The sequence below is a fragment of the Rhinolophus ferrumequinum genome, chromosome 2, assembly GCF_004115265.2.
Source record: "Rhinolophus ferrumequinum isolate MPI-CBG mRhiFer1 chromosome 2, mRhiFer1_v1.p, whole genome shotgun sequence".
Classification (NCBI taxonomy): domain Eukaryota; kingdom Metazoa; phylum Chordata; class Mammalia; order Chiroptera; family Rhinolophidae; genus Rhinolophus; species Rhinolophus ferrumequinum.
The window spans coordinates 10,685,332-10,711,168 of record NC_046285.1 but is presented as its reverse complement, the minus strand read 5'-3'; the positions used below and the strand labels follow the sequence as shown (position 1 = coordinate 10,711,168).

Sequence of the window (25,837 nt, the reverse complement as noted above, 5' to 3'; positions counted from 1 at the left end):
AGGACAATGGCCCACTAAACACTGACATCTCATTGAGAGATTATCGAATGTTCCCCCTTACCCCCACCACTCGGCCACACCAACAGGGCTCCAGTCTAACAGTGGTTACAGCTGTAAGCCCTGCACGGAGCAGACTCTCTCTAAGGAGGCATACTTATAGAAGCCCAATGTCAAGGGGGGAAACTGAACAAGGACACCAGGGGGATTTGAAGTTTCTTACACCTACAACCATAGGAAAAATTAACATAAATCCTCACATTAGAGGCCTATGTACCTCAGTTCTAATTATTCAGACATATCATATTCATCTTTCAGCTAAGAAATTACAAGGTCTGCAAATGCAAGAAAAAACACTCACTGTCTGAAGTGATAAAGCAAGAATTAGAACTAGACTCAGATATGACACAGATTCAGGAATTATCAGACACGGAATTTAAAATAACTATGATTAGGTTTTCCACACCACCCAGAGAGGGGTCCATACAGCATTGTTCTAGGTTCTCATTGTAACTTAAAGTGAAAATTTCACAACATCCAGATTCCTTGGTGTCCCGCAAATGAAGGAGGAGGATGTTATCAAATTCCTTATAGCAGGAACCCATTTGGGTGGCATCAACTTTGACTTCCAAATGTAACCGCATATCTACAAAAGGAAAAGTAATGTCCTTTACATCATAAATCTGGGAGAGGACCTGGGAGAAGCTTCCTCGGGCAGTTTGTTGCCACTGAAATCCTGGCTAATGTCACTGTCATATCATCCAAAAATATTGGCCAGTGAGCCATGCTGATGTTTGTTGCTGCCACTGGAGACACTCCTGTTGGTGGTCACTTCACTCCTGGAACCTGGAACCAGATCCAGGCAGCCTTCCAAGAGCCAAGACTTCTGGTGATTATTGATCCCAGGCTGACCACCAGCCTCTCACAGAGACTCTTATGTTAGGCTGCCTACCATTGCGCTGTGTAACACAGACTCTCCTCTGCACTGTGTGGACACTGCCATCCCATGCAACAATAAGGGAGCTCGCTCAGCAGGTCTGACGTGATGGATGGTGACCTGGGTAATTAATTCTGTGCATGCCCGGGAACATCACCCATGGGCAGCCATGGCAGGTCATGCCCGTTATCTACTTGTACACAGAATTTGAAGAGATTGAGAAGAAAGAGCTGGATGCTGCTGAAAGGCTGTGACCAAGGAGGAATTTCAGGGTGAATGGACTGCTCCAGCTCCTGAATTTGTTGCTACTCAACCCAATGTCACAGACTGGTCTGAAGGTGTGCAGGTGCCCTCTGTGCCTTTTAGCAGTTCCCTTCTGAAGGCTGAAGTGCCCAGCCTACCACTGAAGACTGGTCTGCATCTCCCACTGCTCAGGCCACTAAGTGGGTAGGAACAACGACTGAGTGGTCCACAGACTCTTACACAGAAAATGGAAAGAAGGTTGATGGAAAACAAACAGTTTCTAAATAAATTTTTAATAAAATAAAATAACTAATTAATATGGTAAAGGCTATAATGGAAAAAGTGGAAACATGGAAACATGCAAGAACAGAGTAGTAATATAAGCAGAGATGGAAAATAAAAAGGCTATGCAAGAAATTAAGAACACTGTAACAGAAAGGAAGAAAGACTTCTAAGATGGGCTCATCATCAGATATGACATGGCTGAGGAAAGAATCAGTGAACTTGAAGATATATCAGTAGAAATAATTTAGTTAAAAAGTCTAAGCATTGAAAGAGACATTAAAAATTGCCTAGTATAAACGAATAATTTTCCTTCTGAAAAATTGGATTAAAAATTCATTGTCTTTTCTGATGGGATGCCAATGATATAAATAGTTATCTAACTCTTGTTCTCAATAGAAACATATAACTTTAGCACAAGTAACATAGATTAAACAACTTTAGACACGTAAATACCATTTGTAACACACGTTGTCTAGTTATGACTTAATTAGAATTAGAACAGGATTCTGCATTTTCCCCTATGCTATTTGCATAGCATTCTGATCAATTTTTTATAACATCTTTGCATTATCATTTTAAAAGTAAATAGCCTATATTCTGCAGGCTATAACCTTTACACTTATCTCCTGCTACTCTGATCCCCTCTGGGATTAACGATTAGTTGTGAAATGGTGGAACTAAACACTCTTTTTTATGGCCTTGGCTCCTTGGTCTCCAGTATTTACCATCACTTCAGTCAGTGTTTGATTTCAGTCCAGCTGTTCATGTTTGCACATTTAGGTAACTTGCTTCCAAATATTCGTAACACTGAACTACTAAAGGTCAAGTTACCGTTAAGTGGACTTTTTTTATATAGTGTAATGTCAGAAGAAGAATAGTGCTGCAATTTCTTAAGATTATTAATTTTTCCTACTTTTATTGACTGAAATTGGTATTTGAGTGTAAATTCACATATTTCACATATTATATATGTGAAATTTTGTGCTGGTGCAGAGGTGGCTAAGAAAAGGTTGCCCCTGTCTTCACAGCATGATCAGGGTATAACTTTGGTATTAGAATCACCTTGGAAGCTTTTAAAAAATTCTATTAGTCCAACCTGTCTGAAGTAGGGATAGTTTGAGTTGGGGCCCAGGCACCAATACTTTTTAAGAATTCCCCAGATAATTTTAATGTGCAATCACAATCAAGATTAGAATTACTGAACGATGTAGTAAAACAAATATCACACAAATAGATTTCAAAGTGATAGATAAGAATCACACACACACATGCTCACATACACACATACGCTCATGAGATTTCAGAGGAGAAAGAGTTCATTTCCAATGGAGAAATTAGCAACAAAGATTTTAGAGAGAAATACCTAGATGAGTGGAGATGCATTCCTGGCAGGGGGACACTGTGACTGAAGAAGGCAAAGAAATGCACTTGCCAATGACCTTTTGGAACAATGTACAGAGGATATGAACCCTGAAGAAAATTGTGTAAGGGACTGTAGGAAATAAAATGAGACAGGGAGCAGAGTCCCAAATTAAGACCTTAAAAACTTAAATTTCAGGGTGCTGTCATTATAATGTATTTCTTAAATAGTTTTTATTATGTAAATATCCAGAAACCTAAATCCATGATCCTGTTACCTAGCTTCAGAATCAAATATTATTAATGCAGTTGAAGTTCCTGCCCTCCTTTTCCCATCCTTGTCCTACCCTCTGCAGAGATAATTATCACCTTAAATTTGATGTTCATTATTCTCATGCATTTCTTAATACTTAGATACATAGACACTCATGTTCCTAAACAAAAAAAAACATTTTCCAAGTTAAAAAATATATTGTAAAATATGGAAGAAAATAAATGCAATGAAAAAGGTGTTTCAGGAAGTTGGGCACAGCTGTAACATGTAGGAAGTGTCTGCGTCAGCTAGGTGTATTTAGACTTGTGTATGAAACTGGGCTTAGAGAGAAAGGGATGGATATCAAAGAATAGAAAGAAGATCTTAGTGCCTTAAATGTAGAGAGGAAGGAAGAAGGATGAGTCAAACAAAGATTCTCGGCTTTGGACTCTGGCAGATTCAATGAATCCCATAGGAAGAATTGGTTTCCAGGAGGGTAGATGTTTTGTGGAATTTGGCCCGTTGGCCATTCCCTCACTGCTGTAGGGTTCTTCCCACTGGCCTTCTGCCGTACCTCTCTTTGGACTTTGTTTCCACCTCTCCCATTGTTCCTTCTCAGTCTCCCTCATGGCCTCCATTTTGTGTCCCCCTCTTTTTGCACCTCATGCTTTCCTGGAGAGACTCGTTCACTTCCGGGGCCTTAATACACAAATCCTGAGGACTTGCACATCTGTGTGGTCAACAGCTATGTCTTCTCCGCTCCAGACCTGAATCTTTAATTGCCTGTGGTTGTCTAGCTCCACAGTCACTTTCAACTTGTCCAAAATTAATCTTATTACTATCTATTCCCCTTCTACTTGATTCATACATTTTATTATTACTTATTCCCTCTCCCTTTACTTTCTATCTTTGAAAATAGTCCCCCAAATCTATTTTCCTACCCAAGCTAGAAAGCTGGGAGCCTTTCCCACCCTTTTCCCTGAGGGTCAGCTGTGCCCACTAGTAAATGTCATGTCCTGCCAAATCAACCTCCGGACTGGTGCTTGTATCGACTGCCCTCCCCAACTCTCTCCACCGTCCTAATCTCAAGTTCTTCTTGTCTGTTCCCTGGCCTATTATAATTGACTGGGAGTTTATCTTCCCAGCTCTAGTTTTGTCTGACTCCTACTCCTACTATCTGTCTCCCATCTGCTCTCAGGGTGATTTTCTTAAATATAAAACTGATCATTGCCACCCTTAGGTGAAAATATAAAAAGGACTTCTCATTATCTTCTTCAGAGGCTTTCTATTTTGTTCTTTTGAGCCCTACATAGGATTCTACAGAGTTAACTCAAAGGCAACCAATGGTACCAAATTATAAGCTGAAAGGGCAGGTAACTCCTTTGGGGAGATGTAAAAGAGTTGGATTCAAAAGCTTAGAGCCTTGCCCCCCTCCTGTCCTGCTGCTAAGTAGTTCATTCACCAAATAATTATTGAGTACCTACCACATGCCAGATATTCTTCTGAGTATACTATTATACATAAACTCTTCTCACTTTCACAACCACTAAAAGAAGTAGGTAATATTATGATTCCCATTTTACAGATGAGGAAACTGAAGCATATAGATGTTATATTACCCAAGGTCACTCAGCTTGGTGGAGTCAAGAACCAAGACTTGAACCAATATGAGTTGACTCTAGAATTTTGCTACTCAATGTGGATTACATGGACCAGCAGAATTGTATCACTGATGATATTATTAAAAATGCAGACCCTCCCCCACATCCTAGACCTATGTAATCACACTTTGATTTTTTACAAGATTCCCAGGTAATGTATACATCCATTCATGTTTGAAAAGTGTTGCTTTTGGGTCTGGGCTCCTAACCATTGTGTTGCCCCATAAGAGTACGCATATATCAGTAGTTGAACTGCTCTTTCTTTTTCAGACATATAAGTGAGCCGTTCTTTTTAGGGGCCTGTCAAAAACAAAATAACAATCTCCAAAACCTCACTCCTTTACTTTTCCCCAAGGGGATGATAGCGAGATGAACCCCATATGTATGTCATGAAGGTGAGCTAAGCCTCCCTGAGCATGGCTTTTTATGGCTGCTTCATCATTTGACTTGAACCTGACATCTGATACTCTCAGCAGAGTTACGACAGGAAATCAAGAAGCTGGGACTTTTCTATTCAGGGGAAATACGAACCTGTATCCATGATAGTTATTATTCTAACTAGTTCTTGGTGTAGGTACATTTTATAGCTGCAGAGGAGGAACTAAGGACTGATGTTCAAAATGACCCCTGGTCACTTCATGGTTGTCCAAACACTTGTTATTAACTTAGTATGAGTGGCTGGGAAGGTTGAAAGTAGCAGGGAAAGTGGGGGATCAGATGCCATTGCAACCTTAACATCACAATCACACATCACAATTTTAACAGTGAGTTAAGGTGACATATCTTCTGAGTTAACATGGGAGGAGGGGGTAGGTTTTAGGATACTGTAATCATTCACCTGTATGAAATTCACTCATGGAGGCTTTGGGGGCCAGCCTCCACCTGGCTCCACACACCCCTGGAAGTTATCTCCAGCACTTTTTGGGTCCCTCACAAAGCCTCAAAACTCTGCCTAGCAGTAATGAGAAAGGGATGGTTTAATGAAGGTTTTGCAGACAGAGGGAGAATGTGTCCCTTCACGTACCAAGTGGCAGAAACCTAAGCAAAATCCTCACTAGACATAAGGATTCTTCATGTCTTTCTTCCCAATCTAAATTGTTTTCTTCCTCTCTTCTTTCTTTTCTCCCTCTTCTTTCACTCAGCATCTAACAAACCACTGTATTGTCATCAGCATCAACTATATTCCCAACTTCAAATAATTTAAGCAAAACATAGAAAGCTCAAAAAAGAGTAGTACAGGCGGACGGGTGGCTCAGTTGGTTAGAGCGTGAGCTCTGGGCAATGGGGCTGCCGGTTCAGTTCCCACATGGGCCAGCGAGCTGCGCCCTCCGCAACTAGAATGAAGTCAATGAGCTGCAGCTCAGCTCCTGGGTGGCCAGATGGCTCAGCTGGTTGGAGCACGGGCTCTCAACCACAAGGTTGCTGGTTCAACTCCTCAACTCCTGCAAGGGAGGGTGGGCTGCGCCCCCTGCAACTAAGATTGAACATGGCACCTTGAGCTGAGCTGCCACTGAGCTCCCAGATGGCTCAGTTGGTTGGAGAGTGGGCTCTCAATCACAAGGTTGCCAGTTCGACTCCCGCAAGGGATGGTGGGCTGCGCCCCCTGCAACTAACAATGACAACCGGACCTAGAGCTGAGCTGTGCCCTCCAACTAAGATTGAAAGGACAACAATTTGACTTGGAAGAAGTCCTGGAAGTACATACTGTTCCCCTACCCCAATAAAATCTTTAAAAAAAAAAAAAAAGTAATGCATTTCTTAGCTGGATTTACTATACATGGTATCCAACCTCAATCTTAGGACCTTGCTAAAAACAAAAGCAGGTCTCTTCCTAAGTGGGGGTAGGGATATCTACTGTTAAAAAAATAATAATAAACTTTTCCTTCATATTGCTACATTCTCCATTATTGCATTACTTCTTCATATTTTTAATGCAACTAAGAATAAAAGCTTTTATCCTGTTGGCAAAGGGCTGAGTACACATGCCATCCTCAACATTCAAAACACAAGGTGCCTGCTCTTTGAATGTATGTATTTTTGTGATGAGCATTTGAAACAGGTCTTCATATCACTGTAGTGACTCTGGGCATTTCACACTCACTTCAATCAATGAGGGCCCATATATATATATATACCAGGGGTGCCAAAAAAATGTATACAAGTGGACACTTTGGTCAACGCTACTCAAGCAGTAGTTCGTGGTAATCAGAAATGTCTGGACACTGATGGTAATATCCACTCAGAGCACCTCTTGTAATTGCAAAAGTCAAATGGGACTTGCATTCATCTTTTGTTATCAGTATATATTAATACAGCTTTTTCCATTCTTAAAATGTGTATACATTATTTTGGTACCCCTAGTATATATATATATATATATATATATATATACATGAAGGGCTGTCAATTAAGTTCATGAACTTGTTACAATGATGTTGCTAACTTTTTTGATATCAGAGGAATTATTCATTATGAATTTGTACCAACTGGACAAACAGTTAACCAAGTTTACTATTTGGAAGTGCTGAAAAGGCTGTGTGAGAAAGTTAGATGACCTGAACTTTTGGCCAACAATTCACGGCTCTTGCATCACGACAATGCACCAGCTCACACGGCACAGCTCAAACTAGTTTGTTTACTGGCTAAAAACTCTTTACTGAGAGTTTTTAGCCAGTAAACAAATAACTGTATTGGAACACCCTCCCTACTCACCTGATCTGGTCCCCAATGGCTTCTTTTGTTACCTGAAGTTAAGGAAATATTGAAAGGAAGACATTTTGATGATATTCAGGACATCAAGGGTAATAGGACAACAGCTCTGGTGGTCATTCCAGAAAAAGAGTTTCACAATTGTTTTGAAGGGTGGACTGGGCACTGGCATCAGTGCATAGCTTCCCAAGGGGAGTACTTCAAAGGTGACCATAGTGATATTCAGTAATGAAGTATGTGGCACTTTTTCTAGGATGAGTTCGCAACCTTAATTGTCTGACCTCCATATATTGAGTTTCCACATGGTGTTTCTTAGGAAAAGGAGCTACAATTCTAGAAATGGTTTTAAAAATATTGAAGACAAGTGATAGACAACATACAGTTTTACAAGCTCAGGCTTCTCTGCATGGTACATACAGGCTCTACATTATCTGGCCTTTGCCAGTCTTCCCTGCCTGAATTCCTATTGTGCTCTTCTTGCTCCCACCACACCCTCGTGCTGCCAACCAGCACTATTGAAGTTCCCAGACAGCACATGGTGCTTCAGCTGCTGCCTTAGCTTATGCTGTTCTGTCTATTCACCTTGAGACACAACTGGCATTACTGTTGCTATGAAGACTTTACTGGCTATCGTAGTCAGTTCTGGCAGCTGTAATAAAGCAGCATAGGCTGAGTGGCACAAACTGCAGAAATGTATTTGTTCACAATTCTGGAGGCTGGAAGTTCAAGATTAGGATGACAGTGAGGTCATAGTCTGATGAGAGCCCCCTTCTGGGTTGCAGACTGTTGACTTCCCTTTGTATCCTATGGTGGAAAGAGGACTAGAGACCTCTCTGGTGTCCCTATATAGGGGTACTAATCCATTCCTGAGGATTAGTTCATTCATGAGAGCTCTGCACTCTTGACATAATTCCTTCCCCAAGGACCCCGCTTCCTAATACCTTCACATGTGAGATTAGGATTTCAACATGTAAATTTTGTTGGGGGGACACAAACATTCAATCCATTACATTGACCCTCCCTATTAGAAGTAATCACATCTGTCTTTGTTACCCTGAACGTACCCATATCCTTGCACCTGCATCTCTTGTATTTACCTATTCAATAGTAGACAATAAGTTTTTGACAGCAAAAACTGTTTCCCTTATTTACTCTTGAAACTCAGCCAGTGCCAGACTAATGTGAATATCCTTTGAGTCAATGAAAGTATATTCATTTGAGTGGTTATTTCTCAATTTAAATGACAATTGACTTTGATGAAAAAAATATTGTAAGGGTATAGTGCACATTAAGGTAGAATTCTGCTTGAGAAGAGTTAATTTGTCTTTTTTTTTCCACTCCTGTATTCTATTTTTAAGGTACCTCAGTCAGCATACAATATTAATAGTTTAGTCAGAACTAGTATCAATAGTGTTTTGCCTTTTAAAAAAATTTCCTAAAAGTCTCTATTCTGTTGACAAACACAATTGTTCTCAATTAAGAATAATTCCATACATCCCCAGCTATTGTGTCTGCTTATTTAGAAAATCAACTTATCAACCCACTTTGATCATTTCTAATACAGTAATGCAGTATCAAACAAAAGGGTAATATTTCTCCCAAGTTACAAAAATCAATGTAAATTTTAAAAATATTGGTAAGATACCTGGAAAAATTGATAAGCAACATAAATTAATTCACATTCTAAAAAATAGGACATACATTTGTGTTTGACACCATGTTGATAAAATGAAATGCCTGGGTTGAACCAAGATGGCGCAGTAGGTAAATGCTGTGTTTACCTTCTCTCACAACCACATCAAAATTACAACTAATCTACAAAACAACCATTATTGAGAATTGCCTAAAATCAAGCTGAACTGAAGCCTTTGAACCACGGATGCGCAGAAGGAACCACCTCCAGACTGGTAGGAAGGGCAGAGACACGGCACTGGCCGGTCCCACAGGCGTGTGTGACCACTAAGATCGGGAGGGATATTTTGGCTGTGGGAGGTCCCCCCAACCCCTAGAGGTGCTAGAAGTCCCAGCCCTACCCAAGCCCAGGGTTCCAGTGGTAGGGAGAGAAGTCCCCATAATTTTTGGTTGTGAAAAACAGCTGATATTGTGACTGAATGAGACTGAGAGCGATTGCACTCCCAGGCACTCCTCTTAAAGGGACTGCATGCAGATTTATCCACTAGTGGAATCACTTGCTCTGAGCTCCATCACTGGGGCAGCAGCTAGAAAGGCAGCAGGGACAACTGGTGGGGAACTGGGTTCTCTGGCTTCTGATGGGGACTGGAGAGATGGTTTTCTCATAGACAGGGGAGCTGGCAGAGACTATTGTTTCTTTATTGAGCCCTCCCCCTTCCCTGCTTGTGGATGTAGGCAGCCACAATATCTCAGTCTCTGCTGTTCATTCACCACACCCTGGCAATTTGAGACCCTGCCCCACCCAACTTTCAGACACACCCAGGCCGCTTCCAGTGGCTTTTTCATGCAGACCACCCACCTTGGCTCAAGCTGTAGACTTTCCTAGGCTCTCTCAAAGGTTCGTGGACCCAGATAAGCAGCATCTGACTTGAGTGTGTCCTGTACCTCTGGCTGAGCAGCCCACAGCTGGCACTAGTGACAGCCAGCCTTGGTTCACGGCTTGGCCTCTCAAGGCACTTCCAAACATAGCAGGCAGCAGCCATCTGCTGATTTCTTTCTGGCCCTGGGTGAGGCATGGGCTGTGGCTAAAATAGACCTACAGTGGATCCCCTCCAAGGTGGTCCTGGGGCTGGTGCCCCAGCGTCCAGCTTCAAAATGGTCTGGAGCATTAACCAGCCACCTCCAAGTATAACACACCCACGGGGCAGATTGGCAGGCACCAGAGTCCTGCTGAGGCAGATCCTGGTCCATAGGGTCAGCCCCTACACAACAACTCCTCCACTGTAGTCAAGGCCAGTCCTCACAACCAGTGAGCCCAAGGGTCAGTCTCTCCCACTAATGTGCAATTATCAACCGAGGCTCAACTACAACATGAGGGCACACACAACCCACACAAGGGACACACCTGGAGCACGTGTCTCAAGTGACCAGAAAGACTGCGCTGCTGAACCCCACAGCATGCTTACTACATAAGTCCACCCCACTAAGACCAGAAGACATAGCAGTACAACCTAATACATAGAAACAAACACAAGGAGGCAGCCAAAATTGGGAAACAAAGAAACATGTCCCAAACAAAAGAACAGAACAAAGCAAAATGGAGATAAACAATCTATCATATGCAGAGTTCTAAACACTGGTTTTAAGAATGCTGAATGATCTCAGGGAGAACTTCAACAGAGAGATAGGAAGCATAAAAATGGAGATGGAAACCATGAAAAAGAACCAGTCAGAAATAAAGGATACAATAAAAGAAATGAAGAATATATTACAGGGAATCAACAGTAGATTAGATGAAGCAGATGATCAAACCAGCGAAGTAGAAGATAAGGTAGCAGAAAACACCCAACCAGAACAGCAAAAAGAAAAAGAATCCAAAAAAATTGAAGAGTTTAAGTGGCCTCTCGGACAATATCAAGTATACCAACATTCACATCATCAGAAGAAGAGAGAGCACAAGGAATTAAAAACCTATTTGAAGAAATAATGACAGAAAACTTCCCTAACCTGGTGAAGGAAATAGACACACAAGCCCAGAGGAAGCACAGAGTCCCAAACAAGGTAAACCCAAAGAGGCTCATCAAGACACATCATAATTAAAATGCCACAGGTTAAAGACAAAGAGAATTTTAAAAGCAGCAAGAGAAAAGCAGTTAGTTACCTACAATGGAGCCCCCATAAGACTAGCAACTGATTTCTCAACAGAAACTTTGCAGGCAAGAAGGGAGTGACAGGAAATATTCCAAGTGATGAAAAGCAATGACATACAACCAAGATTGCTCTACCCAGCAAAGCTATCATTTAGAATTGAAGGACAGATAAGGAGTTTCTAGACAAGAAAAAGCTGAAGGAGTTCATCACCACCAAACCAGTATTACAAGGAATCTTAAAGGGACTTCTTTAAGATGGGAGGGGGATTAAGAATGGGTGAAAGGGGAAGGGATTAAGAAGTACAAGTTGGTTGTTACACAGCAGTCATGGGGATGTAGGGTATAGCATAAGGAATATAGTCAATAATATTGTTATAACTAGGTATGCTAGCATAGCTACTAGTAGCTATGCTCACCAATAGCTACTAGATCATCAGTGTGATAGATAGGAATGGCGTTGGGGGAAGGGTGAAAAAGATGAAGGTATAAAGAAATACAAATTGATAGTTAATACAATATGGGGAATATAATCAACAGTGTTGTAAAGATCACGTAAGGTGCGAGATGGGCACTGAACTTATCAGGGGAACCATGTCATAGACTGTGTAGATGCCTGACCAATGCGCTGTACACCTGAAAGGCTGAAGTAGAACAATATTGAATTTCAACTATAACTAAATATATAGGTATATATAATCATAGGATTATATATAGGGAAGATAGTCGATGGTATTGTAGCAGATATATATGATGTCAGAGGGGTAGTAGCTTGCGGGGTGGGTTATCATTTTAAGAGAGGTTTAAATGTCTAACTATTATGTTGCTTTGTACACCTGAAACTAAAAAAAAAAAAAAAAAAAAAAAAAAAAAGGAATGCCTGACAACACAAGAATATAGTGAAAAAATGAGCACTATCTTTTAAAAGTGAAAACAGTCTGAGTTAGAGCAATAAATTAATGCAGACCCGATCACTTATATACTGGAATTAGTATGGATTTGAATTAAAACTTTGAGACTCTTAAGAGTTCTTTTGTAATTGTACTGAAGTTGGAAAAATCTATTTCTAACCCTGTGATTTATTCATATTCATTCTATGACTCACATTTGTGGTTAAATTTGGGGCACAGGCTTGGATAGTCACCTAGATATGAAGACAAGAGAAAAAAATCTGTTTATCATCATAAGAATGGAATTAGTAAAAAATCAAATTAAAATGTGGAAAAATGAACAACTATTAGTATGTTATTTTATCAAAAATATGAAAGGCAACTACTTACTTTTGTAAACCCAGTTAAGTGCTGTTTGTGTCACAAAAATAGGCAGAATATACTCTTTTCAAATACCAACTTTATGTTCAGCAAAACCAAAATATCAAAAAGCAAAAATCAAAAAAAAAGTTTTACCTCAAAAAAAGGAAAGAGAACAGTTTCCAACTATGTACATTTTACTTGCATTCCACAACCACTTAGTCCAAGATGGAGAAAGTATACTGTTTTTATTTATTTAAGTTAAGAAATAAGAATATGTAAAATTCCCTAGATTTTTAGTTATAAATATATGGTGCATATATATAATTTTTGGCTTTGAGGATGCCCCTGAGTGAAACTTTCTGTCATTAAGTTTTCTTTTTCTCAGTTGTTCCCAAAGAGAATATCAATATTGAAACGCAGAAACCAATTCTAATTTGTTCTAGTGCATGTCTAGTATCACAGAGGTTTTCTGTTTAATATTTAAACACATTAATAAATATTTAAACAGCAAAGTACTTGTGCTGGGTAAATTCTAACTAAAGTAAGATGGAAACTATTTTACCGTTCCCATCTTACTAACTGTAAATTGGGGATTCTCATATTTGAAGTTTCTTGATATGTATACATGTGCGTGTGTGCGTGTGTGTGTGTGTGTGTTATCATTTTAGTCTGTTCAGTGTAATTTCCAGATTAATTTTGGTTCAAGTTGAACAAGCAATCAAACTAGATTAAAGTTGAAGGTTAAAATGACTCCTTTTAAACTTTCATTTAGCTATATGCTTTTGAACAAAATAAAAATTTCAAGAAGAAAGTAAAATTCTTTTGAAATCCAAATTCTTAGCCATTGGTATTTAAGCTTGGTTTTATTTATTTATTTTGCACCTGTCTTGGATAATAAATTAATGTCTTGCCCTTAAACATACAGTTTAGAGTCTTAGAGCATAAATATTTGCAAAAAAAATACTTTCCAATCCTGTTAGCTATCTTCATGACAAATATCAAAAGTAAAAGTAATAAAAAGGTTAGGATTATATGAAATAGTTATTGCCTAGATCCATTAGGGCAAAGGTCCCAGTGTACCAGCCAATCCCATAAGAACTCTATATTTTAATCACAAAAACATTGCAAACTTAGATTGGTAGGTAAATTTTGATTGTTAGGTAAGGATAAAGAGAATGTGGATTCGATGTCATCTTTTGAAATTGGTATGGTTCTAGCACAGAACTGCTCCCAGAGAATATTGCAAGAGTCTAACGCACATTAAAGATTTTTACCAGTGTATCAATCTACTGAAATGCTTTGAGGGTATGTGCTTTTAAGGACATGAAATGATCTCCAATATGTATTATTAAATCAAAAAAAGAAGGTAAAGAATAGAGTATATGTGATGCTATCTTTTTTCTCTGGTTTCTATATGCTCATATATGCACAAGGATAGAAAAAAAACTGTAAGAATAATTGTCCCCATAGAGGAAAACAAGAGGATTAGATGAAATAAATATTTTCATGTGAATATCCTTTTGAAATTTAAAATTTGGCTTTATATGCATGTATTATCTATTTTAAAAATCTGCACAGATGCTGGGGACCCAGTCCTGCTGAATCAGAATCTCTGAAGTCTGGTTGAGGTATCTGAATTTGTATAAGCTATAACTCCCATTTGGGACTTGCTGCCTTCTCTTATAGGACTTGCTGCCTTCTCTTCTCTTATATTCTCTTATAGGAATAACTTTTATTCCCCCAACTAGAGAAGCACATGAGTTGGGAGTGGGGGAATCTTATGCTTCCTATCCACAAGGGTTGTGCAAAAATATAAATGCCATTCTCCTGTTACCTTATGTTATAATGAAGAAGGGTTTTGGAAATAAATTTCAACACAACAGGATTATGAGGTCATTAAATTTTTTTTCTTGGCCAAATGTCAGTCAGTGCCAACAATATGATATTCCCACTTTTATCTTTTTGAAGGCCATATAATGAATTAATTGAACCCTATGCCAGCAAGGGCAAACAGTAGAGTCCATAGCTAAGACTGTAGGCCTTGTGTGTGTGTGGTTACGGGATATAAAAGTCACATTATACTACACAGAGGTTCCCAATCTCTAGGGCGATAGGTAACGGGCAGTAGCATGGTTCTTTGCTTTCTCTTCTGTTCTTAAGTCCCTAGGAGACGCACTTGGTCAGGTTATGGAGGGCATCCATGAAGATCGGGCATTCCACCATTTTCTTCTTTTGGACACCATGTTGCAAGTTAGTCCCTTTCCAGCCTCTGGGCTACCTCACAGCTCTGATCAGTACTTTGAGAGTATTCTCCAAAATATCACAAGATGCAATATGGTAATGCACCCTGAATTTTTTTCTTCTTGTTCTATTGATCAACCCCTTTGAAGGTAGTTCTAATGCAGGAAGACCCAGCATGCCCAGAAAGAAGCTTCAAAGGCCCAGCCTCTCCAGAGCTGCATACTCCACCTACCTGAGAGCAAGTAGCAGATGGTCCCTTTCAAGATGAGGATGGGGCAGTGGCCACCCTCATTCTCCCACATGCGAGCAAAATGGAAGCGGTCAACTGGGCCTTTCCTAGACTGTTCTGAATGAACAGTTTTAAAAATCACAGCAAAAGGTACATGAATCAGACAATGAAAGGTAAGTCTTGTAGGTCTAGCTTTCATTAAGGGGACCAGAACCTTTCCATATCTTTCTGGTATTAGCCAGATATTCTCTGGTCCTATCCACTACAATGGGAATGGGGACTTCAAAGGAAGTTAAAAGGTGACTCCATTCTTCATCTCATATATATTAATTAAATCGAGGTTGGGCTCAATCTTTTCTCTAAATTATGAAAAGAACCTATCCCTTGAAAGGAACATGTACATGGATATGGAGAATTATGGGGGCTTGGGAAAAGAGGGCAAATACATTAGCTTTAAAAGAGACAAAGTGTTGTTGAATCACTGCTAATCTGAGTGCTTGCCAATGCAAGTGGGATAGAAGGTATGTCCTGTCTAGCTCTCTCTTTAGCTATAAATCCACTAAATGCAGGAACTTTTTATGTTCTCCTGGGATGCCCTGAACTGAAATGGACAGCACAAAGCTTTGTTGAGTGAAACTGAAAATGACTCTGACCTTTCCTTGGGCAATGGGTTTAAGACCTGATTCCCGCAAGCGAAAGGCCTTACTCCAGGGGAAGGGCTAGGCTGGTAGTTTGAGTGACTTCTCTCTCTGGCTTGTCACTTGCTTAACTTTCCTTCTGCTTCATACATTTAGGACTGAAGATAGTGCCAAGCTGTGGTAGGCAGAGATGTTCCCCGCCGTGACCCAGAACCTTGTCTAATCCCCTCCCCTTCAGTGTGGCTGGGACCTGGAGCTTGCTTCTAACCAATAGAATATGGCTAATGTTTTGGGATATCACTCCTGAGATTATGTTACCATATGGAAAAGGTGAAGGGATTTTGCAGATACAATTAAGGTCTCTGATCAGTTGACTTTGAAGTTAATCAAAAGGGAGATTATCCTGGGTGGGTCTGAACTAATCACACGAGCTCTGTTAAAGAGGTTTCGAGACTCTCTTAGTCAAGAGAGACTAAGCCTTTAAGAAGAAAACTGCTATGACTTCCGCAGCTGCCAGGAAATATATTCCGCCAACAGCCTCGTAAGCTTGGAAGAGGACCCCGAGTGTAGGTGAGATCCAGCCCCGATGACTCCTTGAGTGCAGCTGTATGAGACTTTGAACAGAGGGCCCAGATAAGCTGGGCCTGGACTCCTCACTTATGGAAAACAGCAATAATAAAAGCAAGTTATTTTAAGTCATTGTGTTTGTGGTAATTGATTCATAGTATGAACCATAGAAAATGAATACACAAGCCTATGGAATATTATAGGTAATTCTGGTAGCTTTGTACCATTATATTAAGTTTTTACACGTCTATATTCTCATTCACTTGTTGAGAACTGGACTCCCCTTTGCTTCTCTTTGTGTCTCCCTTCATTAACACATAAATATTCCTTGAATGTTCTTTGAATGAATAAATTAATGGTGAATTCCTTCTTGTAGCACCCTGAGTCATTTTTATGTTCAATCCTTCTGCTAACAAACTGCTCTTTCCATCTCTTACTTTTTTTTCTCCTTTTTCTGACTGTTCCCAACTGGAAAATAAGTCGTATTCATTAACCAGCCATCTTTTGGTTATAATTAGCACGCATTAGCATTGCAAAGTCTAGTGTAAGTTTATTCCGTTGGGTTTGGGAATCCATGTGAGCTATGCAAATTAATGTATCTTTCTTTATATTCAATCAGAAAGACATCATCATTCCTTTGAGATTCCATCACCTGTCACTTAACAGTTGTTAGGACAGTCTTAAAATGCATTTTCTATAGACATTGTCCAATTAGAAGTACTACAAGACACAATTATACATTATACATTCTGTCACTTAGGAAAAACTCGGCCAGTCAAGTTTCATTGTTATAAGTGGAAAAAAAAAAAATCAATACTGCCTTTAAGAAAGAAATTTGTTGGAAACCTATCTGGCAGCTGAGAGGATAAAATGGATAGAGAATTCTGCTTGGAAATAGGTAGGAACCAGGAAAGTGTGTAGCGGGGAGTTAGAACTCCAGCTAAAGAGATGACTTTCAAGCAGCCAGTGTGGAGTGTTGTCATTACATCCTTGGCTTGACACTGGACACTACTCATGAAGCCCGAGCCACCACCACACCCCTTCCCTCCCCACCACAACTGCCACCAGAAAGAATTCTAAATTTTTGGCATCACTAAATTTAGAATTCTAAATTTTTTGCATCAGGGGGTCTGAGGGGGCCTCTGATTGGCAGAGTTCATTCTACAGATTGGAGGGAGCAAGTATCTCCCAGCATTTTTGGGTTTTGTGGCAGTAGGTGTGGCTCTACATCTTACCAAGACACGGCAGCCAATACCCCAAACATGGGGTTCTAGTAGTGGTCTGCCTCTGCCCCAAATCACAACCCCTGATACATCTGGTACAAAATGTTAGTGTTTTCTAGAAACAGGCTTAGGTAGATGGTATTGTTGAAATAAAAAGTGCAACAGATATGTGGGTTTCAAGAAAGACTGGAGATATGCACAGAGAAATCTAGGACATCAAAGTAAGATTATTTAATGGCCAAGTGTACAGCCACTTTAGGCAATAGTTACATAAAGAAGGAGATAACACAAAATAGTTCAGGAGACTTCTGATCTTCCCAGAAGTTGCCATTCATATGCACAGTTGTGAATAATTCCATTGAAGTGAAATGAGGATACTGCAATGTTCAAGAAGTGTGATTGCCATTCTCAGGGGTGAATTCCACCCTCCCCCTCCCACCCCCCCCCCCCCCCCCCCCCCGTGGCCAATGTCTCCTACTTATCAGCCTAACTCTTGTAGAGATTCTGGCTACAGGACTTCCTGCTCATCACATGCAGGTAATTGGTTCAAACAAATGCAATAGATTCAGGACCATTTACTTCAAGTTTCTGGGAAGCAAAGGTAAAGGAAAAGTCAAGTTTTTAGTATCTTCATTGAGTAGGCTGGGACTTGAGGCCTATGCTGTCAATTAATTCTACTTCATTCTTTCTGCCAAGTCCTATAGCAAAAGTCACTTTCTCTGTGAAACTTTGCTTTGTTTTCTGAGACTGAGTCAATTTTTTCTTCCTCTGACTTCCAGTAATTTGTAAATAAATTTGCTTACTAACATCTCATATTCTGTTGTCTGTATTTCTGATTCTCCGATTGTAAACCGTGTCAGAGCCAAGACTGCCTTTTTTTAGACAGAGTTAGGTATTCCCTATTTCTCATTTCCTCATTACCTTGTACACTATGACATTGTTTCAGTATCTGATTCCCCACCAGGCTGTATGATTTGGGGGGATAGAAATCCTTTGTTTTCCTTCAGTCTTTGTCCATGGTACTGAAATTTGAAAGAGCCCATAGGGTGGGATCATTGGTTTGACTTAAGTGGACATATCATAGAGCAGATATATACTATATTCCTATTTATTTGGCCAAATTATCATACTTTTGGAACTCCAATGAAATTTGTGTGTGTGTGTGTGTGTGTGTGCACGCGCGTGAGTGAGTGTACACACACAAGTCCAGGCATCTGTTTCTTGGAAGTGAATCCTAACATGCCACATGAAAAAGAGTTTGCATTATATCACTCTTTGAAAAAAATTAATTTGAGGATTGAGTATAAGCTCTCGGTATAAGAATGCATATCATCTTCATCTGTTATTGCTCTCCGACAGAGATCCACATAAGTGAGTGCTAACTGAATGCCACAGTGTGCCTTTTTAAATTCATTTTAAATAACATTGGTAAATGAGGCAGTGTTGAAAAATACATTACCCTCTTAAGTCAGCATATGCCAGAGCTGAGACACCAGACCAGGAGTCAGAAGACCTGATTTATTTACTTTTTTATTCAATAAATATTTGCTGAGGTATTATGGTAGGTACAAGCCGTAACATGACCATATACTTGCTATACACCGTGGAAAGTCACTTGGCCACTCTGAGACTAGGTGCCTGCATTTTAGAATGAATATAGAGTTTGTCCCACCTCATCTTTGTCCAGCACAGTTAGCGAGAGCCAAATGAGGCAAGTGATTTTTTTATATGGTAAAGAACTTAAATATAAAGTTATTATATTTATTATGTTATGTCAGTTATGACACATTTATAATAATTAGTTAGCATAATAAGACTATACTTATATAATTTTAAAGATACCTGTGGTTATCGCTAAAAGCCAGTTCCTAGATTCTATAATTTCATTACTACCAAAATATTGTAACTTAGAATAACGTAGATTTGAATTGTGCTTTACCATTTTCAGAGCACTTTCAAATAGTTCATCATTGATCATTTCAACGACAGAAAAGGTGGAATCACCTCCAGTGGCTTATTTTTTCATTCACACATTTCTAGAGCTCTACTTTTCTATATGCTAATTTCTAAACCTATAGCTAAACTAGCTTTTGAATCTACTTGGATAAGAAAGAAATTTTGATTCAATTTATTTCTACCTCAATTTCTTGAGGGTCTCACTAGTGATACTTGATACTTGAGAGACATAAAGACCTATCGGGTCAGTTTTATTTCTAGTTTTTACAAAATGCCTAGTGACAATGAAAGTCTACAGCCACGGGTCTCAACATCTTTGGTTCTAGAACTGCTTTACACTCTTAAAAATTATTGAGGACCATAATGAGACTTTACGTCTGAAGATTATATCTATATCAATCTTTATTTTATTAGAAGTTCAAACTGAGAAATTTCAAAAAATATTTATTATTTCATTTGAAAACAAGAAACCCATTATTTTAATGCAAACATTACTTTTATGAAAAATAACCATATTTTCCAAATCAAAAAAATATTAGCAAAAAGATTGACATTGTTTTACGTTTTTGCAGATCTCTGATGTCTGGTTTAACAGAAGACAACAGAATTCTCTAATCTGCTTCTATATTTAATCTGTTATCATACACGTATTGTTTGGCTTGAAGTATATGTGGAAAATCTGGTCTCACACAGATATACACATATATATGTAGTTGGCAAAGAGAGCATCTTGCTGACCCCATCAGAAGGTTTTCGAGGATTTCCAGGAATCCATCAACCACACTTAGAAATGGTTGGTCTATAGTGTAGGGAATTTCAATGCAGAAGCTTTGAAGTCAGGCAGACCTCCTACCTGGATTCAAGCCAGTTTAGTATGTTTTGGTTGTTTGTCTTTGGGCAATTTACTTAAACAATAAGCCACAGTTTCTTCCTCTGTGAAAAAAGTATAATAATTCCAACTTCATGGGGCTGTTGTAAAGGTTAAATTGCTTTAAGCATAATAAAGTTCTTTAGTTCAGGTTCTGGCACATAGTAAGTGTACAAAAAATAGTAGCTGGCTCTAATAATGTATCATAGACTATTTTATGTACTCCCTTCAAAATGGAAGACCTCGAATCACAACTCACCAGACAGTAAGGCCAGTCTTAGAGGGAAGGTTCTGAAATTGTAACCAATAGGATCTAACTTTAAAATATGCTATCCTACTGTCACTTATACAGAATTTGTTCCCCGTCAGTATTCCCAAATAATTATTGTGTTTATAATATGACAGACCAAACTGAAAGCTATGGTAGATTTGAACAGAACCATTTAACTAACATTCACATTAAAAAAAAGTTGTGTTGTTCCTGATGAAAACCAGACCAAATTAATACACTGAGCTATATCTCGTTTTATAAGATGATATTGAACATACTAAATATACTAAAAACATTTTCTAAAAAGCCTAGAAAGTAGGAAAGATTTTTAAAATTTGTTTTTATTTTTGTTTATAAATTTATTTCAATGATACTTATTGAGCATCTATTTAATATAAACGTCATTGTGCAGAATCTAAATACGAGTAGCATTTCTGCCTAATATTTGTTTTTTTCCCTTCCTTTTGTTTTGTTTCTATTTCCTAATAGCATTGTTTGTCCAAAAGTAAATTTCTGATTTGCTGTATCTCTAGTACGTATTTTTGAAAATTAAAGACATTTACATCTGACCTTTGTGTCTTTTCTACCATCCAAGAGAGAACACAAATAATCACCAAGGGTTTGAAGCTAGCAATAAATAGCTGCTTAGGAATAACAAAGTAAGTTCTTTTGTACATAATTTGATATATGAAACTATTACAGAAATGTCAGTGGAACAGTCCCTTCTTAGCCTGTCAGATTTTGTAAACTGACCTACTTAACTCTGCTTCTTGTCCTAGACTCAGAATATTCAATCCCAGCTGACTAATTCTTCTTGGTGCTCATCTACTGGTTTTAACTTCTCAATTTATAGGTCTCAGTGAAGCCCTAATAATAATAATAGCAAGAACTTGCTCACATTTATTATGTACTTACTTTTTGCCTTATAGTGGTCTAAGTAGTTTACATTTACTTAATCATTTAATCATCAGAATAACCCTATATTATTATTCTCATTTTATAGATGGCAGAACTGACCCAGAGAACATGTATAACTTAAATTCATGTCAGAACAACAAAATACTCTCTAAATATTTAAATCAAGGCCTACTTAATTCGAAGAATGGGTTATACAGGTAACGGAAGACCTGAGAAGACAAACAAGGACAGTGAGTTAAACCAAGTTTAGCAACAGCAAGAACTCATTTTGACTCTTAAATTGGAGGGATGATGGAAGCAAGCAAAATTTCCACCAGGACCTTGAACCAGGGTAGGCCAGTCTGGTGAGAGCTAGAACCCCCAAAGACATATGGCCCAAGGAGATGCCACCCAAACGGAGAAGAAGGAGAAAGAGAAATAGCCTGGCTTTTTTTTTTCTCTCACGCCCTCTCCCTCCTTCCCCCAATACAATATCTACGTCTCTCATTGGCCAAATCCATTCTCAAACCAGCTGACCTGAGAGCATGGACTATGCAGGGATAGTTTTTTCTGTGATTCAGAGAAAAACAATAGAAATGCATGGAATTTACCTGATAGCAAACAGGCAAGGATTATCCAAAAGGCTTAAGTTGCTTAAGATCATAGAGCGAGCAGTCCCTGGGTTGTTCTTTGGGATTTGTATATGTGTAGCCATCATGGGCCCTGAATATGGAAGACAGAGGTCTTGGGAAGTGACATTAACTTATATAATTTTCTCTGTCCATATATGTCATAGGATAATTTCAGGGAAGTGTATGCCTACTACTGTAGAAGAGGAAGAAAGGTAAGAATGAGAAAGGGCCTGGGGACTAACCATTTTCATTGCCCGAGAATGCCTTTGGGCACGTTCAAGGTAAGGGAGCAAGTGATTCACACAAGAAATCACCACTTTTGTGCTGGCTCTCAGTTGATAAAGCGTAGCTGTTATCCAAGTAGGACCTTGCTTTTAAAGCAGAACTTGCAAATCAAAAAAAAATAGTTCACATTAAACTAGATTTCTATTTCAGAACTCTTTCCCCCAAAATTATTCTAATTGGAAATGTCAGTATTGGCAGAAAATGAAGAGGTCTATCTATCCTTTAAAGTGTTAATACAGCTCGTAGCAATATATGAGGTGATAGGATGGAGCAGGAAAAAGGATATTTAGTGGCACATAGGCATGAAGTGTAGGATTAAGTAAAGTAGATTAAATATGACTGTTTCGAGCTGAATTGTGCTCCCCCAAAATTCATGTTTTGAAGTCCCAACCCCTAGTACCTCAGTATATAACTGTATTTGGAGGTAAGGTCTTTAATAAGTTGGCTGAGTTAACATGAGGCTGTTAGAGTGGGGCCGTAAGCCAATATGACTGGTGTCCTTACAAAAACAGGAAGAGACACCAGGGGAGTATGCGCACAGAGGGTCAACCATGTATGAAGAGGCAGCCAGAGACTGTCATCTGCAAGCTGAGGAGAGAGGCTGCCAGAGGAACCAATCATGCTGGCACGTTTATCTTTGACTTCTAGCTCCAGAACTATGAGAAAATAAATTTCTGTTGTGTAAGCCATCCAGTCTGTGATATTTTGTGATGACTTCCCTAGCAAATTAAAAGGTAATATTTAAAGATTCTCAATGGGTAAGGCACCATTGGCTGCTGGAGATACTAAAATGATATGCTTTGTAATGTAAAACAACATGGCTTCCAGAACCACAAAGCTGTGCAATTGGAATGAGAAGTTCAAATTAGACATGCACTGCAAAAGCATCAATAAACTTGGTTTCTCTCCTTCATGGCTGCCCACTTCATTCAATAAGCATTTTATTGTGACTGTATCAGGCAGATAGCACTTTTACAGTTTTGAATCTATGAATGCCCTATCACTGAATGGTACCATTGTGACATCATAGAAAGCTCCTCTTTGAATAACGAGGTTTAATAATAATAATGCTTATGGTTTCCTAATTGGTGGTGGTGGGGGGGAGTTATCCCAGGATGTCAACATACTTACTTAAAGAAGGAAAATAATTCTTAACCTCCTTGAAATAGATTTAAGAACCACTCTTTTATCATGGAAATTGTTCAAATCTACACTACTAATTAAATGATTCTCTCTTATTCTTGTCTTACAAATGTGTTTTAGTAACATATGAAATTTTTGGTGTCCAGAAATGGATTTTCAAACCCTTTCTAAATAAAGAGAAATGAATAATCAAGATAGAAGAAAACCAATTTCCTTGGTTCACATACAAGTCACAATAGTGAATATTGTTGGAAACATCATTTTGATCCAAAATAGAAAAATAGACTTGTTAAAAACTAAATTTCACATTTTATAAGAACTCTATCACTTTATGTGTTTACCTGAATGTCAAATATCAGAGTAATGGAACAATTTAGGAATGATTAAATAGTATCCTGAGGCTATCTTACTCTAACAACTATATATACTAAGGCTGACTTCTGAACAGCACAACTGACACTGAGCAAATTTTGTAAATAAATTGGGATATCTGGCAAAGGGTCTTATGTGAGAATTTATCTCAAATTCTCAAATTTCCATCTTTTACTCATTCCAATTGTACTCTTTTTTAAAAAAGAACGCATATAAGGAAACTTGAAAATTTCTTATTAAAGTTCTACAAAATAACAATTAAGTTTAAAAAATATTAAATAGGAAACCATCAGAAGCAAGCTGGGAATCAATGCTCAAAGTTCGCAAGTATGACTACCCTCTAAAGAGCTTTTATTTGGGTATAAAAATGGGTATGATAATTTTTTGTGTGTGGAATTAAAACATTTAATTCAAAGAAAGATTTATTGCCAAATTCTTGAGACTAATCTTTAGTATCGGGCAATATCTTTTTAAACCACAGTACTAGATTTTATGTTAAATTTAACTTTCTTAAATTCAAATGTCATGAACCAGATAGATTTAAAACAAAATCTATAATACAGAGAAACATGAAGATATGTCGGAAAGAACTTTGGTCTATAAATGAGGAAAATGGGTTCTAGTATGCCTTCTTTGACAAGTCACCTCTTAGGGTCTCAGTGTTCTGATAAAAAATTTCTGCATTCTATCAGGACTGTTGCATTATTCCTAAAATCCTGGGTTTCCAACCATCTCACTACTTTTCAAATTCTTCTGGCAAACACACAGGATATCAATAAAATAAAGTTTGTAATTTGTCAAAATCAAATGAGCAAAATATGTGAAGACTCGAGGGAAAGATCTCAAAAGGTGGTTAAAGACATCTAAGGTACAAAGTCAGTTGTAAAGTGAACAGATTTGTTACAAAGACTTAAGAAGTACTTGATTCAGGATTATTAAATAAAACTAGATAATATTTCAATGATCATTTACCAAGTTTGTTTTTCTTGTCAACAGATTAAAAACCGGATTTGCATGTGTGTATTGTGTTTGGGACAATATGCACTGATCATTCCGCCCCTCCTACCGCAGCACCCTCACCTCCAATCCCCAGGTTAACTCCTGAACGTCAAGATATTTTTGAGGGTAGAGATTGCTGTCTCAATGTTCGGTTTCCCTTATAATTCCATATATAGTCAAGTATTCCATGCTGGGTGGTTAATTGATAGTTTGGCAACTGGAATACTAAAATTATGCACCATGTAGGCAGTGATACTTCTGTAATGTCTGTTGTATAGACCGTAATTCATTTACATCAAATCTTGGAGAAGTAAACCTTATTTCTCCAGATCCTGGCAGTGACTGGCACATGTACGAATGAATGAAGTAGACCGAGAATGCCAATAATCATTTATGTACTGATTACTTAAGGAGAAAAGTGCATTCCAGCCTAAGGACTTCTGACAGCCCTACGCTTAAATCACTCTTTTCCCTTAGGGCAAGTTTATTGCTTGTGAAATTCCTAGAAATGAGAGGGCAGAGGACCGCAGACGTAGAAAGGAGCCGGGGTTCGGGACCCAAGCGGTTTGGGGACGTTACGGGGCCTAGACAGAAATGTTTTGTCTTGGCGGAGTTGGGAAAGCCGGCGACCGGACAAGTCCAGGGCGCAAGCAGGAACGCAGCCCTCCGCTCTCGGCGTGGAGTTTAGCGGAGCCAAGTTCTGACGTCGCGTAACCTGCCGCAGGGGCGGCTCCAAGGCCCAGCTCGCCAGGCGCGCCCTCGCCCCACCCGGGGGCGCCGGGCCCGCGCCAGGCGGGGCGGGGCCGGGACTGGGGGGCGGGACCCCGGGGCGCTCCGCCCCGCCCCGCCGCCCCGCGGGTCACAATGTAGGGTTAGGGCGGCCGGCGGGCGGGGCTCGGCGGGGGAGGAGCCGCCGGGCGGGGGCGGTGACGGCGGCTGGGGGAGGGGAGGGAGGAGGATAGCGCCATTCTGGCCGGCCGCTCCCTCCGTTCCCTGTGCCTTCCCCGCAGTGGCCCGTGAGCGCCCGCGAAGGAACGCGC

General features: G+C 39.3%; 1 pseudogene; it reads left to right on the top strand.

The window, feature by feature from the left end:
- The first annotated feature begins 557 nt into the window (after window positions 1–557).
- On the top strand, window positions 558–25,385 carry LOC117037889 (40S ribosomal protein SA-like; annotated as a pseudogene).
- The last annotated feature ends 452 nt before the right edge of the window (window positions 25,386–25,837 follow it).